The 21538-nt window shown below is 39.4% G+C and overlaps 3 pseudogenes; 2 read left to right on the top strand and 1 right to left on the bottom strand.

Annotated features, from left to right (window-relative positions):
* Nucleotides 1–746: 746 nt before the first annotated feature.
* LOC134912393 (5S ribosomal RNA) lies at nucleotides 747–865 on the bottom strand (annotated as a pseudogene).
* A 5219-nt stretch (nucleotides 866–6084) lies between these two features.
* Nucleotides 6085–6203, top strand: LOC134913777 (5S ribosomal RNA; annotated as a pseudogene).
* A 7293-nt stretch (nucleotides 6204–13496) lies between these two features.
* Nucleotides 13497–13615, top strand: LOC134912392 (5S ribosomal RNA; annotated as a pseudogene).
* The last annotated feature ends 7923 nt before the right edge of the window (nucleotides 13616–21538 follow it).

The raw sequence follows: 21538 nt of genomic DNA, 5'->3' as shown, positions 1-21538 counted from the left end.
TAGGGGTAGGAGGGGAGTGATCTTGTGAGGAAAGGGCATGGCCACACAATAGTACCCCCAATTCAAATTACGCCGCATAGTAGTGAAACCTTATTCACATTACACCACACAGTAGTGTCCCTTATTCACATTACATTACACAGTAGTACATCTTATTCACATTGCCCAGTAGAGCCCTTTATTCATGTTATGTCATACAGTAGTTCCCCTTATTCACAATACGTCACAGAGTAGCTCCCTTTTTTCACATTACATCACACAGTAGTACAATGGGAAGAAAAGAAGACTCTTTTGTGGGTGCACTCTTTACTTTACATAAATATAGAGAATAGTCAAAGTAGATTAAAATACAAATTTTAATGATTTAACAAGATAATTTTCCACAGTTAAGACAATTAGTGGTTCATAAAGAAGATAATGGTGGTCAATTAATTAACAAAATAATCGGAATAGCACTATGTGCTGATATAAAATGAAAAACTGGGTTTTGGCTGACGGAAGGAAATTCTAAACGTTCTATATTCAATGGTACATTCTGCTAATAAGCCAATCACAGTTATGCATTCCCCTGTAATGTAGTCTGGATACTGATGGTACTTAGGAGTAGTATAACTGTCTCTGTTTTGTATCCTGCCAGAGAAGATAGGGGTAGAGGGGGCAGTGAGGGGGGAGCGACAAAGAGTGGAAGTCGGAGAGCAGTGTGAATCTGCTGTCAGTGTTAGACGCTATATGGGCTCCAACAATGAGCTCTACTGCACTGAGTATTCCTCAATGGTCACCCACTTGAGTACTAACCCAGCCCAACACTGATTAGCTTCCGAGATCGGACGGCTTTGGGCGTTTCCAGTGTGGTATGATAGTAGAGGAAATGACCAAATATTTCGAAGCTCTGGAATCACTGATGAGAGTTCACGAATTTACAAAGTTATTCAGGACAGATTCCAGGCATAGAGGAAATTAGATGGATCTGCTGCCAATGTTAGACAGGGACACGACCCTGAATCACTGGTGAGAGTCCACGAAAATAAGGATAGGAAGGAAAATAAGTAGATATTGAAAAATCTGATGGGTTTAAATCCCAGATATGGTAATAGAAAATGAACTAGAATAGTTACATTATAATTGGCAACAGTTGCCTAGATATATGGTGCCTGAAATGCCAAAGCAGAGACAAAAGAAAAAGTGAAAAAATGATGACAGAGTCCCAGCTATGATAAAGTATCCAGTATGTATTATTGGTACTTAAAAGTAGCAATAAGGTTATAGCTGAATTGCACCTAGAGTATAACTGTTACAAAAGTATCCACTGCAGGTTGTCAATACTCCAAAAGGATGTACATAAATAGCAGTGAGGTTGTAACTGAGTTGCAATGATATGTCCAGACTAGGGAGGATCTATCTAGGTTTTTAAATTGAATCACTGCCAATGTCAACACACACAGAGAAATGGAAATGAAACATTATAGTACAGTACATAAATAATGCAGGTATTGATGTAACTGCTAAGGCAGGCAAGAACCTATTAGCACAAAGTCCCTCTAATATATACAATCTATCATAGCAGAGTGATAGTAATAAATGCTCACAGGAGCGAATGAAAAACATATAGAACTACTGCGGGCATGTAACTTCCAATATGCACTAAGTAGTCAAGTTGTTGTGGATAAGTAAGAAACAAGAGTTGATATTACCTGCGCCGAATATAGGGGTAGGATCTCCCCTTCTGCAGTCTTGCCACCCGTCTCCACTCACAAAGGTGCTGTCAGTCTTCTAAGCGCCCCGGACATCTAAAAGGATGGGGCAGTTCAGGAGCCGCTGGTCCGAGGCGTCCTGTCGGACACGAGCCGCCGTTGGACGTCAGCTGCTGCAGTCAGCCTTGATAGGTGAGGGTCGGGGGAGACCGAGGGCACAGGCAGATACCCGATGACGTCCGTGGTTCCAGTCAGCCAAATGGACAGAGGTTGTATCGGAATACGCGTTTCACCCGTCCGCCGGGCTTGATCACTTCCTGTTGTGGTCTTGATCCCAGCAGGTTTTTATGGAGAGGTTAAATCAGTGTCTTCCAATCAAAAAAAAGGGGGAGGAGGTGTATAAGTCCTTTGATCGCCAGCTGAGGTCTTACGGCTTGAATACTCCAGATAGATTAACACTGAATCACTTGTTGATTGACAGGGGAAGCCGTTATCCATGTGAGCAAAAATAAAATAAAGAAAGGAAAAGAAAAAAAGAGTTTTAAAACACAACCCAAGTAAAGTTCTTATTGACCGGATAATAAATCATATGCAGTATGATGCAAAGCTGAATTAAGTGAATGCAGGTGATTAGTTTAATATTGCACACCCAATAATAATGGAGGTAATGAGAGTGGCATGGTCAGCCCATATAGATAAATAATTACTATTGCTTGCTGGAGTGATAAACCTTTTGACTGATAATTTCGGATCGTCCCTCTTGTATGCCTGGTTTATTAGTTTATGACAGTTTGCAGTACGGAGCCCGGACAGGAAAAGCTTACTAATAGGACTAGTGGTAATTGTATCTAAGCCGCTATTAATAGACACACAATATTGTCCAAATAGGCTGATAAAAAAGGTGATTATTTAATAAACTGTTACTACATAGTCTATGGTCCTGGGTCCGAGCAAAGAAAACTAAATTGTCATTAATTTATAATGATTAGATATAAATTACTACAGGTGATCAAACAATGTTGGGTGTATATTATTCTAATTAATTGGTGATTCAGAAGATGCTGATTATAAGGCACGTGTTTAAGATTTAATAGGGTGCCTCAACAAGTCAAATATAATGGTCGCAAGGTCAGTGGTCCTAAAACCGGACAGGAGGGCTCCCTAATAATGCTGAGAAATAGCCTTACAATAAAAATGATAGATCTAAAACAAGGATAATAGAGTGTCTCGTTTATTAATAATCGTCCAGTATCCTGTATAAACAATAGGTAGTGATATAAATTTTGATTACGTGGGATACGTCTACTTTTAAATGCAGTGAAATATGGGTCAGAAAGGCTGAATATTATTGCCGCATGGCCCGTGATACTGAGTACGGGCAGAAAAAAGGGGGAAGAAAGAAAAGGATGAGAAGGAAATGAGGGGGCTCCCTAATATAGCTGATACGCTGATAAATTACCATGATCTAATAAGAGTCACTGATGGTGACCCAGTAATGTTCATTGTGCAAGTAAAAAATAAAAAATAATAAATAAAAAATAATAAATAATAAATAAAAATAAAAATAAAATTTTAAAAAAAAAATAATAATAAAATAATATATATATATAAAAATTATATAATATTAATATATATCTGAGTGCGCACGAGTTGAACGAGGCATACATGCAATATTGGGGGATCTCCCTATGAGCCCAGGATCCTAGTTATTGTTGCCAAATATCAGTCCCTTGATTAGTGATAATTGTATTTATAATATCTAATTAAATAAATAAACATGGCAAGACATTCTTCACTGCCTAGGGTTGGGTGTAATTGTAGGGCTCAGATTCAACCTGTACGGGGTAGAAGATGGAGAATTAATGTGTATAGTAATCATAATGAAACCTAGGGGATGGGTTAGAGGGTGAAATTTGTACTGAGAGATATAGTTAAACAGTGCACTAAACTATATTATTAGTGTTGAAATCATGTGCTAATAAACAAATATAATGGGCTAAGTGCGGCCCGTGGGAGGTTTGTGAAAATAAATATTGGGTCCGTTAGTGAGTATTAGGGAAAGATTGAGAGTGGATGTTCTGGTGTTAGGGTCGGTATCTGTGAAACAGGGAAAGGGGGAAGGGTTTTGGGTTTGGAGTTTGGAGTGCGTGCTGGGAGAAATTGTATGTATGTAAATACACACACACATATCCATACACATGACCATAAAACACATGGGACACAAGTGTACGTGTGAATGAATGGGTTCCAAAATGTAAAATGTTGTGATGATGTTGTAAATTGTTTGGTGGGTGTGGAATATGAGAGATCATGGGACTCTGTGCCATTATGCTAAGGGTGTGGACATTAGATTAGCAAGTATATCCACGCATGGTTTGAATTGATATTCGTATCATATGAATACGCTATAGTTAATATACTCATTTAGGCCTGCTGGTTTTAGTCCCCCCAACTTGAAAGTCCATTCACTTTCTCTTTTGATCAGTTGTTTACTTAGGTCTCCTCCACGTATGCCCAAGTGAATTCTGTCTAGACCAAATGCTCGCATTTCACATGGGGAATCATGATGTTGAACATGGAAATGCCTTGCTACCGATGTCAATTTTTTGCCTTTCTGTAGATCAGATGAGGCATTTCTGATATTTCCCATGTGTTCTAGAATCCGGGTTTTGAATTTCCTTGTGGTCATACCGATGTAGCGTTGGTTACAGCTACAGATTAAACAGTAGACTATTCCTTCTGTATTACAATTAAAGAAATGTCGTATTTGAATATCACGTCCTAATCTATCTGTGACCTTGTCGGTGATCTGGATCTGAGGGCAGGCTTTGCACTTCCCACATGGGAAGGATCCTGTTATATTGCTGGTTTTAGTGGGATTACGTGTAAAATGGCTCTGAACGATCATGTCCTTCACATTCTTAGCTCTTCTCCAGCTAATTTGGAGCGTTGAATCCAATAGCGGTGATAGATCTGCATCCAGGTGTAGGACCGGTAGATGCTTATGAATCGCGTTTTTGATTTGACGCCATTCTGGGCAAAAGGTACATACAAAGCGAATCTTAGTATCATCTTTTTCTTCCTTTGGTTTGTCTTGAAAGATCAGGGTATCTCTTTTTATTTTGAGAACGGTTTTTTGAGCTTTTTTCAAAGCTCGTTTGCTATACCCACGTGCGTGTAATCGGGCCGCAAGTTCATGACTTTTTTGTTTGTATATGGTATCTTCTGTACAGTTACGTCTAAGTCTGAGAAATTCCCCTTTGGGAATGTTCTCGACAGTCGGCGGAAAATGTGAACTTGTCTGGTACAGAATACTGTTAGTGGCCGTGTCTTTTCGATATAGTTCTGTGGCCAAAGTTCCAGTAACTGTCTTGTAAATATTAAGGTCTAAAAAGGATACCTTTTCTTTACTTATTGTGTAGGTCAGAAAGATATTGAGACTGTTGTTGTTGAGTAGATTTATAAAGTCAAGTAGTAATTGGTCATCACTGTCCCAGATCACAAAAATATCATCTATAAATCTCAGCCAATTCAGAAGGGGAGATCCTACCCCTATATTCGGCGCGGGTAATATCAACTCTTGTTTCTTACTTATCCACAACAACTTGACTACTTATTGCATATTGGAAGTTACATGCCCGCAGTAGTTCTATATGTTTTTCATTCGCTCCTGTGAGCATTTATTACTATCACTCTGCTATGATAGATTGTATATATTAGAGGGACTTTGTGCTAATAGGTTCTTGCCTGCCTTAGCAGTTACATCAATACCTGCATTATTTATGTACTGTACTATAATGTTTCATTTCCATTTCTCTGTGTGTGTTGACATTGGCAGTGATTCAATTTAAAAAACTAGATAGATCCTCCCTAGTCTGGACATATCATTGCAACTCAGTTACAACCTCACTGCTATTTATGTACATCCTTTTGGAGTATTGACAACCTGCAGTGGATACTTTTGTAACAGTTATACTCTAGGTGCAATTCAGCTATAACCTTATTGCTACTTTTAAGTACCAATAATACATACTGGATACTTTATCATAGCTGGGACTCTGTCATCATTTTTTCACTTTTTCTTTTGTCTCTGCTTTGGCATTTCAGGCACCATATATCTAGGCAACTGTTGCCAATTATAATGTAACTATTCTAGTTCATTTTCTATTGCCATATCTGGGATTTAAACCCATCAGATTTTTCAATATCTACTTATTTTCCTTCCTATCCTTATTTTCGTGGACTCTCACCAGTGATTCAGGGTCGTGTCCCTGTCTAACATTGGCAGCAGATCCATCTAATTTCCTCTATGCCTGGTATCTGTCCTGAATAACTTTGTAAATTCGTGAACTCTCATCAGTGATTCCAGAGCTTCGAAATATTTGGTCATTTCCTCTACTATCATACCACACTGGAAACGCCCGAAGCCGTCCGATCTCGGAAGCTAATCAGTGTTGGGCTGGGTTAGTACTCAAGTGGGTGACCATTGAGGAATACTCAGTGCAGTAGAGCTCATTGTTGGAGCCCATATAGCGTCTAACACTGACAGCAGATTCACACTGCTCTCCGACTTCCACTCTTTGTCGCTCCCCCCTCACTGCCCCCTCTACCCCTATCTTCTCTGGCAGGATACAAAACAGAGACAGTTATACTACTCCTAAGTACCATCAGTATCCAGACTACATTACAGGGGAATGCATAACTGTGATTGGCTTATTAGCAGAATGTACCATTGAATATAGAACGTTTAGAATTTCCTTTCCGTCAGCCAAAACCCAGTTTTTCATTTTATATCAGCACATAGTGCTATTCCGATTATTTTGTTAATTAATTGACCACCATTATCTTCTTTATGAACCACTAATTGTCTTAACTGTGCAAAATTATCTTGTTAAATCATTAAAATTTGTATTTTAATCTACTTTGACTATTCTCTATATTTATGTAAAGTAAAGAGTGCGCCCACAAAAGAGTCTTCTTTTCTTCCCATTGTCTACGTTTCCCTACTGACTCAGGGTGCACCACCAAACAATATCAGAATTAGAAAACAGTGTTTTCTTGCAATTACCTGACTTTGGTTTAGTGAATTAACTGTTTATATTTAAACCTTCCTGTGCGGTATTCCCTCCCTTCATGTTAAGTACTTGTATGCTGAGTACATTCTTAGCTTTCTAATACCTTGCACGGACCAAACAATCTTTCTTTCTATCAGGATCTCTTTCCTATTTTCCTTGCACGATTTTCCTTAGTGGCTCTATGAGAATTGTTATACTTCCTACAAATTGTTTTTAATATTCACAACCTAACTTATTACTATGACTACATTCTCATTAAAGACAGCACTGATATCCAAACGCAGAAATTTAGATGAATGCGGTGATATCTTTTCAGACACCTTTCAGAATCCAGCTACTCCCAAAGATTGGAGATCGGACCTCTCCAAATTACAGAAGAACCTACAAAAAAGGATTAGGCTATCGTGGGACATTACTACTCTAGAGAACTATCACAAAAACAAAATTTCACCTAGAGGTCTACAACCCCGTGTTTTCCCTTCATTCCCTCTGGCTACAGAGAATTTAAAAGCAGACTGGGAAGCCGTCTTGCTGAAATGCTCCCATGAGCTTACTCTGATTCTCATCAAACATGACAATTTAGTTTTAGACCAAGTAGAAAAGAGCATTGAGGAATTAGGCAAAACATTAGAAACCTGGGAGAAGGACCTTACCTTCCAAAACACTTTTGACAAATACAAAAAAGAACTAGATTCATATGAAACTTCTATAATAGAACGGAAACGCAACAAATTCCAAAGAGACAAAAGTGATTTCTCCCAAGGTAACATATTTCGTTGGAATTCTTACACCCCAAGAGGTAGAGGAGGACCCACAAGGGAGGATATTAGCTCATCCGAAAGGGAATCCTCATATAGTGAAGACTCCTCCACAGAACACCCAGAAGGAGCCTCGGCGACAACCAAACGTTACAACAGTGAGGATCTTTTTTTAGGGAAAGGTCAACGTTCAAGAGGCAGAAACAAATATCGAGGAAGACAAGACGAGGGGGGACGAAACACCGACAAAAACAATCGCGATTGGGATCCCCCAAGGACCTCTCACTATCCAATACGGAAAACCAGGAAGTATTGACCACAGATAGGCTACAAATCATCAATCTCAGCACCAGAATTCTCACGGAAGATCAGGTGGAAGTCCTTAGCAAAGGACTATCATTCTCACCTTCATCATCATTTAATAGATTTGCATGGGAAAAAGACCTTAGGCTTTTTGGCCGCAAACTACTTTTAAAAAAATTCTTTGCCAAACCCAAAGAAACTATGGACATCTCGTTATCTATGAATGCCGGATCAACTCTCATCACATCCCCATCGGAAGGATCGTCCTCTTCAACTCCCTCGAATACACCCTTATCTGAAGAAGAAGTAATGGCAATCCAGGACCTGGAAGAACTATACATGGAATCAGCCTCTAACTCGGTAGATGTGCAAAATACCAGACCCACATGTAAGGTTAAATCTACTTTCTTTCCACCAGATAACAACAGTCCGGAGATTAACGTCTTCTTAGACCTAGTATCGAGAGAATTTGATGAAATCCAAACAAATTCCAAGAAAAGATGTCTCACGAGCAATCTGAAATATAGAGAAAGACTTGCTCTAAAAGAAATTCAGTCATGGAAAGATATAATTCTCAAGCCCTCTGACAAAGGGGGCAATATCGTGATTTGGCCTGTTTCCATGTATGAGGAAGAAGCACGACGACAACTCCTGGACACCTCATGCTACCTGAGACTACCACTCAACCCCACAGCTAAATTTCATAGACAGTACATGCATATGATCGAAGAAGCCTTGGCACTTGGAACCATTACATCACAGGAGTTTAAATACCTTACAGTCTCCAACCCCAGAGTACCAACGTTTTATCTTCTACCGAAGGTACACAAGAACATCATGAAACCACCAGGAAGACCCATTGTTTCAGGGAATGGGGGACTATTAGAAATACCCAGCAAATTTTTGGACTTACACCTTAGGGAACATGTTCTGACACTACCCTCCTACCTAAAAGATACTTCTGATTTATTACGAAAGTTGCATGACATCTGTCTGGAGAAGGATTGCATCTTGGTCACATTGGATGTTGAGGCTCTGTATAGTAGCATCTCCCATCAACAAGGAATACAAGCGACTAAGTTCTTTTTGGACATGAAAGAAAGAAATGAGTTTAATGATTTTCTTTGTGAAATGTTGAGCTTCGTACTCAACAAGAATTTTTTCACCTTCGGTGATCAATTTTTCCAGCAGATCCGAGGGACAGCGATGGGAGCGGCTTGTGCTCCTACATATGCAAATCTGTTTCTTGGCTGGTGGGAACAAACCATCGTTTTCAGGGATGAGAATCAGAAATATACACAACACATTCTGAATTGGCTGAGATTTATAGATGATATTTTTGTGATCTGGGACAGTGATGAACAATTACTACTTGACTTTATAAATCTACTCAACAACAACAGTCTCAATATCTTTCTGACCTACACAATAAGTAAAGAAAAGGTATCCTTTTTAGACCTTAATATTTACAAGACAGTTACTGGAACTTTGGCCACAGAACTATATCGAAAAGACACGGCCACTAACAGTATTCTGTACCAGACAAGTTCACATTTTCCGCCGACTGTCGAGAACATTCCCAAAGGGGAATTTCTCAGACTTAGACGTAACTGTACAGAAGATACCATATACAAACAAAAAAGTCATGAACTTGCGGCCCGATTACACGCACGTGGGTATAGCAAACGAGCTTTGAAAAAAGCTCAAAAAACCGTTCTCAAAATAAAAAGAGATACCCTGATCTTTCAAGACAAACCAAAGGAAGAAAAAGATGATACTAAGATTCACTTTGTAGGTACCTTTTGCCCAGAATGGCGTCAAATCAAAAACGCGATTCATAAGCATCTACCGGTCCTACACCTGGATGCAGATCTATCACCGCTATTGGATTCAACGCTCCAAATTAGCTGGAGAAGAGCTAAGAATGTGAAGGACATGATCGTTCAGAGCCATTTTACACGTAATCCCACTAAAACCAGCAATATAACAGGATCCTTCCCATGTGGGAAGTGCAAAGCCTGCCCTCAGATCCAGATCACCGACAAGGTCACAGATAGATTAGGACGTGATATTCAAATACGACATTTCTTTAATTGTAATACAGAAGGAATAGTCTACTGTTTAATCTGTAGCTGTAACCAACGCTACATCGGTATGACCACAAGGAAATTCAAAACCCGGATTCTAGAACACATGGGAAATATCAGAAATGCCTCATCTGATCTACAGAAAGGCAAAAAATTGACATCGGTAGCAAGGCATTTCCATGTTCAACATCATGATTCCCCATGTGAAATGCGAGCATTTGGTCTAGACAGAATTCACTTGGGCATACGTGGAGGAGACCTAAGTAAACAACTGATCAAAAGAGAAAGTGAATGGACTTTCAAGTTGGGGGGACTAAAACCAGCAGGCCTAAATGAGTATATTAACTATAGCGTATTCATATGATACGAATATCAATTCAAACCATGCGTGGATATACTTGCTAATCTAATGTCCACACCCTTAGCATAATGGCACAGAGTCCCATGATCTCTCATATTCCACACCCACCAAACAATTTACAACAACATCACAACATTTTACATTTTGGAACCCATTCATTCACACGTACACTTGTGTCCCATGTGTTTTATGGTCATGTGTATGGATATGTGTGTGTGTATTTACATACATACAATTTCTCCCAGCACGCACTCCAAACTCCAAACCCAAAACCCTTCCCCCTTTCCCTGTTTCACAGATACCGACCCTAACACCAGAACATCCACTCTCAATCTTTCCCTAATACTCACTAACGGACCCAATATTTATTTTCACAAACCTCCCACGAACCGCACTTAGCCCATTATATTTGTTTATTAGCACATGATTTCAACACTAATAATATAGTTTAGTGCACTGTTTAACTATATCTCTCAGTACAAATTTCACCCTCTAACCCATCCCCTAGGTTTCATTATGATTACTATACACATTAATTCTCCATCTTCTACCCCGTACAGGTTGAATCTGAGCCCTACAATTACACCCAACACTAGGCAGTGAAGAATGTCTTGCCATGTTTATTTATTTAATTAGATATTATAAATACAATTATCACTAATCAAGGGACTGATATTTGGCAACAATAACTAGGATCCTGGGCTCATAGGGAGATCCCCCAATATTGCATGTATGCCTCGTACAACTCGTGCGCACTCAGATATATATTAATATTATATAATTTTTATATATATATATTATTTTATTATTATTATTTTTTTTTAAATTTATTTTTATTTTTATTTATTATTTATTATTTTTTATTTATTATTTTTTATTTTTTACTTGCACAATGAACATTACTGGGTCACCATCAGTGACTCTTATTAGATCATGGTAATTTATCAGCGTATCAGCTATATTAGGGAGCCCCCTCATTTCCTTCTCATCCTTTTCTTTCTTCCCCCTTTTTTCTGCCCGTACTCAGTATCACGGGCCATGCGGCAATAATATTCAGCCTTTCTGACCCATATTTCACTGCATTTAAAAGTAGACGTATCCCACGTAATCAACATTTATATCACTACCTATTGTTTATACAGGATACTGGACGATTATTAATAAACGAGACACTCTATTATCCTTGTTTTAGATGTATCATTTTTATTGTAAGGCTATTTCTCAGCATTATTAGGGAGCCCTCCTGTCCGGTTTTAGGACCACTGACCTTGCGACCATTATATTTGACTAGTTGAGGCACCCTATTAAATCTTAAACACGTGCCTTATAATCAGCATCTTCTGAATCACCAATTAATAAGAATAATATACACCCAACATTGTTTGATCACCTGTAGTAATTTATATCTAATCATTATAAATTAATGACAATTTAGTTTTCTTTGCTCGGACCCAGGACCATAGACTATGTAGTAACAGTTTATTAAATAATCACCTTTTTTATCAGTCTATTTGGACAATATTGTGTGTCTATTAATAGTGGCTTAGATACAATTACCACTAGTCCTATTAGTAAGCTTTTCCTGTCCGGGCTCCGTACTGCAAACTGTCATAAACTAATAAACCAGGCATACAAGAGGGACGATCCGAAATTATCAGTCAAAAGGTTTATCACTCCAGCAAGCAATAGTAATTATTTATCTATATGGGCTGACCATGCCACTCTCATTACCTCCATTATTATTGGGTGTGCAATATTAAACTAATCACCTGCATTCACTTAATTCAGCTTTGCATCATACTGCATATGATTTATTATCCGGTCAATAAGAACTTTACTTGGGTTGTGTTTTAAAACTCTTTTTTTCTTTTCCTTTCTTTATTTTATTTTTGCTCACATGGATAACGGCTTCCCCTGTCAATCAACAAGTGATTCAGTGTTAATCTATCTGGAGTATTCAAGCCGTAAGACCTCAGCTGGTGATCAAAGGACTTATACACCTCCTCCCCCTTTTTTTTGATTGGAAGACACTGATTTAACCTCTCCATAAAAACCTGCTGGGATCAAGACCACAACAGGAAGTGATCAAGCCCGGCGGACGGGTGAAACGCGTATTCCGATACAACCTCTGTCCATTTGGCTGACTGGAACCACGGACGTCATCGGGTATCTGCCTGTGCCCTCGGTCTCCCCCGACCCTCACCTATCGAGGCTGACTGCAGCAGCTGACGTCCAACGGCGGCTCGTGTCCGACAGGACGCCTCGGACCAGCGGCTCCTGAACTGCCCCATCCTTTTAGATGTTCGGGGCGCTTAGAAGACTGACAGCACCTTTGTGAGTGGAGACGGGTGGCAAGACTGCAGAAGGGGAGATCCTACCCCTATATTCGGCGCGGGTAATATCAACTCTTGTTTCTTACTTATCCACAACAACTTGACTACTTAGTGCATATTGGAAGTTACATGCCCGCAGTAGTTCTATATGTTTTTCATTCGCTCCTATGAGCATTTATTACTATCACTCTGCTATGATAGATTGTATATATTAGAGGGACTTTTTGCTAATAGGTTCTTACCTGCCTTAGCAGTTACATCAATACCTGCATTATTTATGTACTGTACTATAATGTTTCATTTCCATTTCTCTGTGTGTGTTGACATTGGCAGTGATTCAATTTAAAAACCTAGATAGATCCTCCCTAGTCTGGACATATCATTGCAACTCAGTTACAACCTCACTGCTATTTATGTACATCCTTTTGGAGTATTGACAACCTGCAGTGGATACTTTTGTAACAGTTATACTCTAGGTGCAATTCAGCTATAACCTTATTGCTACTTTTAAGTACCAATAATACATACTGGATACTTTATCATAGCTGGGACTCTGTCATCATTTTTTCACTTTTTCTTTTGTCTCTGCTTTGGCATTTCAGGCACCATATATCTAGGCAACTGTTGCCAATTATAATGTAACTATTCTAGTTCATTTTCTATTGCCATATCTGGGATTTAAACCCATCAGATTTTTCAATATCTACTTATTTTCCTTCCTATCCTTATTTTCGTGGACTCTCACCAGTGATTCAGGGTCGTGTCCCTGTCTAACATTGGCAGCAGATCCATCTAATTTCCTCTATGCCTGGTATCTGTCCTGAATAACTTTGTAAATTCGTGAACTCTCATCAGTGATTCCAGAGCTTCGAAATATTTGGTCATTTCCTCTACTATCATACCACACTGGAAACGCCCAAAGCCGTCCGATCTCGGAAGCTAATCAGTGTTGGGCTGGGTTAGTACTCAAGTGGGTGACCATTGAGGAATACTCAGTGCAGTAGAGCTCATTGTTGGAGCCCATATAGCGTCTAACACTGACAGCAGATTCACACTGCTCTCCGACTTCCACTCTTTGTCGCTCCCCCCTCACTGCCCCCTCTACCCCTATCTTCTCTGGCAGGATACAAAACAGAGACAGTTATACTACTCCTAAGTACCATCAGTATCCAGACTACATTACAGGGGAATGCATAACTGTGATTGGCTTATTAGCAGAATGTACCATTGAATATAGAACGTTTAGAATTTCCTTCCGTCAGCCAAAACCCAGTTTTTCATTTTATATCAGCACATAGTGCTATTCCGATTATTTTGTTAATTAATTGACCACCATTATCTTCTTTATGAACCACTAATTGTCTTAACTGTGCAAAATTATCTTGTTAAATCATTAAAATTTGTATTTTAATCTACTTTGACTATTCTCTATATTTATGTAAAGTAAAGAGTGCACCCACAAAAGAGTCTTCTTTTCTTCCCATTGTCTACGTTTCCCTACTCACTCAGGGTGCACCACCAAACAATATCAGAATTAGAAAACAGTGTTTTCTTGCAATTACCTGACTTTGGTTTAGTGAATTAACTGTTTATATTTAAACCTTCCTGTGCGGTATTCCCTCCCTTCATGTCACACAGTAGTACACCTTGGCCCTCATTCCGAGTCGTTCGCTCGGTATTTTTCATTGCATCGCAATGAAAATCCGCTTAGTACGCATGCGCAATATTCGCACTGCGACTGCGCCAAGTAATTTAACAATGAAGATAGTATTTTTACTCACGGCTTTTTCATCGCTCCGGCGATCGTAATGTGATTGACAGGAAATGGGTGTTACTGGGCGGAAACACGGCGTTTTATGGGCGTGTGGCTGAAAATGCTACCGTTTCCGGGAAAAACGCAGGAGTGGCCGGAGAAACGGGGGAGTGGTTGGGCGAACGCTGGGTGTGTTTGTGACGTCAAACCAGGAACGACAAGCACTGAACTGATCGCACAGGCAGAGTAAGTGTGGAGCTACTCTAAAACTGCTAAGTAGTTTGTGATCGCAATATTGCGAATACATCGGTCGCAATTTTAAGATGCTAAGATACACTCCCAGTAGGCGGCGGCTTAGCGTGTGTAACTCTGCTAAATTCGCCTTGCGACCGATCAACTCGGAATGAGGGCCCTTATTCACAATATGTTGCACAGTAGAGCCCATTATTCACATTATGCCACACAGTAGTGCCCCTTTATAACACATTGTGCCACACAGTAATGTTTCTTACACATTATGCCCTTACACATTATGTCACACAGTAGTAGTGTCCGTATACACATTATGTCACACAGTAATGTATTACTCATCATGCCCTTACTCATTACAGCACCATTTCTGAGCATGTCACAGATGATATGACCCTCTCCTGCTGCTCCTGTCCCCTCCCTCTCCTGTGGTCCTGCGCAGCAAACTGCTCTTATTACCTGGCTGCTCTGGAGTCTGCTGACCCTTCACTCAGAGAGTGAGGGTCTGTTATTTGCAGCAGCTGGTTCCGCAAGGACCAGCTGTACCACCCTACTTACGGCTCTGCATCCAGGTATATGACAAAGAATAAATAGCAATTCAATTGCAGTCGAAATAGCAATATATAACATACATTACAGAAATCGATAAATCCTTTTGTTTTTTAGTGTTTTTGAGGAATTATTCTCATTTAAGGATACAAATTTTTTTTGTCCTTTTTTGGACAAATATTAAATATAATGGGCCTGATTTTGAGATGAACATAAGTTGGACATAAATCCATTTGACATATGTAAAAATGTGATTGTGCAAAAACTAACATCAAAATTTAGAGTTATACATACATTGCACTGCTGTCGCTTGCACCTGGAGAAGTGAATAAGTGTATGTTTAGTACAGTAAGCATGAACTCACCCCAAAAGATGCACCCTACTGTATATAGTATTGCTAGCATATTTAGATATGCCTCATAGGTGATGATGACAGCATTAGCAGGTATCTTCACCAATCTACAGTATATTGTTAATGTATCATAGTATATAGTATATTTTGAAAATGGTGTTTAAAACCTTTTGTCCCTTGGAAAAAAAATCATCCTGATGCAATTTTGTGATAGAAGAAGCCAGAGTTTTGGAAAATAATAGTATTTATTCAGGGCCGGATTTAGATCATGTGGCGCCCAGGGCAAATGTTTCCTTTGGGGCCCCGCACACCATTAAAAACAGGGACAGTGCACGCCTAAGGATCATGGCAAAATATAGGGGTATGGCTTCATTGGGAAGGGGCGTGGCCACAGAATAGTACCAACTCACATTACACCATACAGTAGTGTCCATCAGTCACATTATACCACATAGTAGTAACCATTATACACATTATGCTATGTTAGAGCACCTTACGCATTCTTAAGGAGAGGTGCTAGGCTGATCAGGGTTGTATTAGAAGAGTTGTTTAAAAGGGTTTTGAAATATTATAAAAGGACTTATCCAGGACTTGCATAGTGGCTGTATCTGTGACAGACATTGAATGACTGTGCTGTACTGGGATGTGATGATTTGCTCTTCTCTCTCCTTTCATTGTAGGTAATTACACTGGTCCCTTGCAGTTTTGGTCTATTTAGAAAATTCATGCTGCAGTGCAAATACATTATATTAGGTATTTACACCGGTCCCTTGCAGTTTTGGTCTGTTTAGAAAATTCATGCTGCAGTGCAATACATTATATTGTGTAATTACACCAATAATATTTACATCAGCAGTTATTATTGTATACTAGGATAACACTTTATTTCAATTTTCTAAAGTGTTGGTAATCTGCTATCAATGTTTATACTTGTGGAGTTTTAATGCATCCTCTGTAACTGGGGGGTGGGGTGTTAGGCCTTGATTTTAATTATTGGACACAAATGGATAGAATCCATTCTTAAGGAGAGGTGCTAGGCTGATCAGGATTGTATTAGAAGGGTTGTTTAAAAGGGTTATGAAATATTATAAAAGGACTTATCCAGGACTTAAACAGAACGGAAACAGACAAACAACATTACAGCAAATAAACAGATATACAACCAGCCTTTCAACCTCCTACAAACTCAGCCGTCCATTTAAACATATGTACATAGGTTTCTCTCTCACATCCTCATTCAGTCTAGGAACAGTTGTTATATCACGATTTGCTTGCGACTGTTAATTCCTGGGTTTGCAATTTTTGCTTAGTTATGCATATTCAATGAAAGCATGCTGGCCTGGTGTTTGCATACTCGCATAAAGTGTCACTTTCACCTATAACCAACTAAACTTTTACCACACTGGTAGCCTTTATTAATTTGCCAAGTATTTCTTTAGATGCAATCTAGGGTCAGCTGTGCTGATCAATTTTCCCTCACATACGTAAATTATTCATAATACTAAGTGTTTGTAAATGAACAGCTGAACAACACCAGTAAACAGGTATTTGAACGTTTACATTAAATTATTGCAGCTTTTTACATTCCAAGCCTAAAGAACTGTACTTTTATCTGAAACAAACCACGTACCACAAATTAATTTTCTTCATTGTACTCCATAGTTTTTTCTCTAAAACAAAAACATCCTTCATTCTCCCTGCTATTCATCCCTCTGTACACATTGGGAGGGGTACAGCATGTTTAACATGTTTCCTTCAGGCAGACATTACAAGGCCGTCCCCACCAGGTCCACCAGAAGCCTCAAAAGTTTCTTTCCCCAAGCAGTCTGCCTGCTAAACTCCTGAAAAATGAATGACCAGATGTACATGTAACTCGCTTGTGTCCCTACGGTATTCCTATCTGTATGACTTTTCCTGCCCCCCCCCCCCAACCTGCTTATCTCTTACCTACTTGGTTGTTGTATAGCAAACCAAAGACAAATTCATAGTATACACAAGAACACCTGGACAATAAAGCTGATTCTGATTACACCACAGTGGAGCAGAGCCACTTAAACAATTACACCACGTAGAGCCCATTATACACATCATGCTAGGTAGAGCCCCTTATACACATTGTGACAAGGAGAGCCCCTTATTCACATTGTGCCAGGTAGAGCCCCTTATACACATTGCACCAGGTAGAGCCCCATGTAAACATTGCGCCAGGTAGAACCCCTTATATGCCAAATACAGCTCCTTATACACATTGTGCCAGGTAGAGCCCCTTATACACATTGTTCCAGGTAGAGTCCCTTAAACACATTGTGCCAGGTAGAGCCCTTTATACACATTGCACCAGAAAGAGCCCCTTATACACATTGCACAAAATAGAGCCCCTTATATACATTGCACTATATAGAGCTCTTATACACCTTTCACCAGATAGAGCCTATTCAGTGTTAGATTGGCCCTCCGGGATACAGGGGAAACCTCTGGTGTGTCCACTGCCTGGGGACCCCCCTCCTCCTCTAGGGATCAGGTTCCAGAATGTGCATTTGAATTATACATTATACATACTATATGTTACCTTATGCTGCACAGGCTATGATGTATTCTGTACAGTGCACACTTATTAATCTGGTACATTATCATGCATGCACTAGCAGTAATTACTATATATATATTTATCAAGGTGGCTAGACCATGTACCCTCTAATGCTTGGCCAAACTTCTGTGGTAGCTGGCCACACCCCCTCTGGAGACTGGCTACACCCCTATACATGGGCCCGGACTACTACATTTCTCTGGTGGGCCTTTCAAGCACCTTATACACAGTGCACTAACCCCCTTATACATATTGCACCAGGTAGAGCCCCTTATACACATTGTGCCAGGTAAAGCCCCTTACATATTGCACCACATATAGACGTTTATACACATTGCGTCAGGTAGAGCCCCATATACACATTGCAACAGGTTGAGCCCCTTGTACACACGGCACCAGAGAGAGCTCCTTATATACACTGCACCAGATAGAGCTCGTTATACACTTTGCACCATGTATAGCCTGTTAAGAGAGTGTGAGTGTCTGTGTCAGTCATCAGCTGTCTGTGTCACTCACCAGCTCTCTGGATACAGCAGTAGGTCCACAAGCTCCCAAAAAAGTAAGCTGCCTCCTCTCCTTTGTTGTCCCCAGAGTCCTGCATCCACATCCTCTATCCAGAGGCAAAGCTGGCCAGAAGTCACTAGCGGGAGGCGGGGGCCGGGAGGTGGAAAGTGGAGTGTGGGAGCCAGGAGCCTGGCAACACAGTGCAGGCAGTGGGGGGCCATGCGCAAATCAGATGGCGCTGCCAGGATAATGGCAGCCACGCCCTCAGGCCGCAGCACCCTGGATGGTCATCATGCTAGACCGCACCTAAAACTGTCACTGCATTCATTGTAATTATTAAAACAGGAGTGTTAATTCACTTTTGTGAAGCAATTTTAGTATTTTTATTTCTAGATTTTACATGATATGCTATACAATCGGTTTCGTATAACACTGCTGAGGTTTCATATAACACTGCTGACATGAAGAATTTACAAAAAAATATATTTGCTCTCTACTGTCAAACATTTCTGCTGTAAAAGTCTATAATAAGGAACATAAGGAATATTTTTTAAAAAGGAATAAAAGTTTGTTTACTACAAGTTCACAGTTCTACTGTTTGTTCTGAATTCTGATGCAGTATGTTTGTAAACTAATTCCAGACATAATAGTTTTCCTTATAGCAGCATGTAATATGTACACAGTCTGAAGAGCAGTGCTAGTTAAAAAGTCAACTCAAGTATATACAGTATAATCCTTAAAACATTCTGTGTTACTTAATTAATATATAAGTAACAGCAAGGAGCGCTCTAGATTAAAAATAGAATAACATTTAATAACATTCAAAATAATTTCTTTAAAAATAACAAATGCTTTCAGAATAGCAATATTAAACCAAAAGCAGTTGCCATAAACATAGGGTTAATACCCTTATTATCGATATGACTGAAATGAGTCCAGAAAAAAATGGTTTTTATAACAGTCAATCATAAGCAATCTTGGATAAAACTCACAGATGCAACTTCCAAGTTGTTACTGATGATAAACGGGTACGCTATGCTACTACCCCTGATTTATACACAGTTCTCACCCACAAGACTTGATTCACAAAATCCTGGGTACGCCCTCCCCCATAAAACCCTCTTACCAATTTTGGATGGGATTATTATACAACAGCCACCTGAATCCCAGGCACGGTGGACAGTTATTGCGAGAGCCGGACATCAGCATTGATCATCAGCTTGTAAGCGCTGCTGTGAATTAAGCTCCCCGACGCCGAAACACTTTGATGCCGTGGACGGCACTGAATGCGGACGGCCAAATCAAGTCTTGTGGGTGAGAACTGTGTATAAATCAGGGGTAGTAGCATAGCGTACCTGTTTATCATCAGTAACAACTTGGAAGTTGCATCTGTGAGTTTTTATCCAGGATTGCTTATGATTGACTGTTATAAAAAACATTTTTTTCTGGACTCAATTCAGTCATATCGATAATAAGGGTATTAACCCTATGTTTACAGCAACTGCTTTTGGTTTAATATTGCTATTCTGAAAGCATTTGTTATTTTTAAAGAAATTATTTTGAATGTTATTAAATGTTATTCTATTTTTAATCTAGAGCGCTCCTTGCTGTTACTTATTTATTAATTAAGTAACACAACATTTCCTTTGATCGCTTTACTGATTTCCAGATAATCAAATAGGAGCTGCTAATATATCTTATATAAAAAAGACAATTGTAAAAAAATAGTTAATTGCACCCGATTCTGTCTATCTTTAAGATTAGACAGTCCTGATAAGTTTTAGCCATAGTGTTTATCTTATCTGAGCTTTATTTTCCGTTCTAATTCATGTCCCACTAACTTAGCCTACATTTTAAGTATAGGTCCAAAGCAAGTCTCAATTTCGTGGCAAATAGATGAAAAGTCATTTTGTTCTGATAAGGGGTGTTGTCATTCAATATGTTGACACTGTCATAATGTCGATATTGCCAGAATGGCGACATTATGAAAATCTGCAGTCGGCATGTTGACATTGCAGTTTTGCAATGACTTGTCATTTAACCCTAAACCTAACCCTAACAGCAGCCTAATACAATCTGCAAATTAACCCTAACCCATTTGCAGACAAACCCTAGACCTAATCTAACCCTAACCCAACTGCAGACTAACCCTAGACCTAATCTAACCCTAACTGCAGACTAACCCTAGACATAATCTAACCCTAACTGCAGACTAACCCTAGACCTAATCTAACCCTAACTGCAGACTAACACTAGACCTAATCTAACCCAAACTGCAGACTAACCCTAGACCTAATCTAACCCTAACTGCAGATTAACCCTAGACCTAATCTAACCTTAACTGCAGACTAACCCTAGACCTAATCTAACCCTAACTGCAGACTAACCCTAGACCTAATCTAACCCTAACTTCAGACTAAACCCAGACCTAATCTAACCCTAACTGCAGACTAACACTAGACCTAATCTAACCCTAACTGCAGACTAAACATAGACCTGATCTAACCCTAACTGCAGACTAACCCTAGACCTAATTGTCAAAGTCAAAAATATTACATAGAGAGAACATACAGACTACATACATTATGATTCACTATGCTTGCAAATATGCGCAGCGAGCACAGCAATATATGGTAACACACGCATTTACATGGACATGCCACAGAGATGGATTCGACACTTATTTCATACAGCACATAATTATAACATATCAAGCGCCAGACATCATAATGATTTAAAATTATATAATGGAGTAACGTCATGTATGCGTATTATTGGAGCGGAGCAAGATAGACATGTCATATTTGGTATTAAAGCAACCAGATTAATGTGTAGATTCATTTGATACTTGTTATTAAGTTGTAGGACATTGCAACAAGTAGTTATGATTAAATGTATGAAAGCTAAAATCACTCTTATTAGGACAATGGATATTC

The sequence above is a fragment of the Pseudophryne corroboree genome, chromosome 4 (assembly GCF_028390025.1).
Source record: "Pseudophryne corroboree isolate aPseCor3 chromosome 4, aPseCor3.hap2, whole genome shotgun sequence".
Classification (NCBI taxonomy): Eukaryota; Metazoa; Chordata; class Amphibia; order Anura; family Myobatrachidae; genus Pseudophryne; species Pseudophryne corroboree.
Note: the sequence above shows the minus strand (reverse complement) of the source record. Positions and strands in the feature narration are given on the sequence as shown.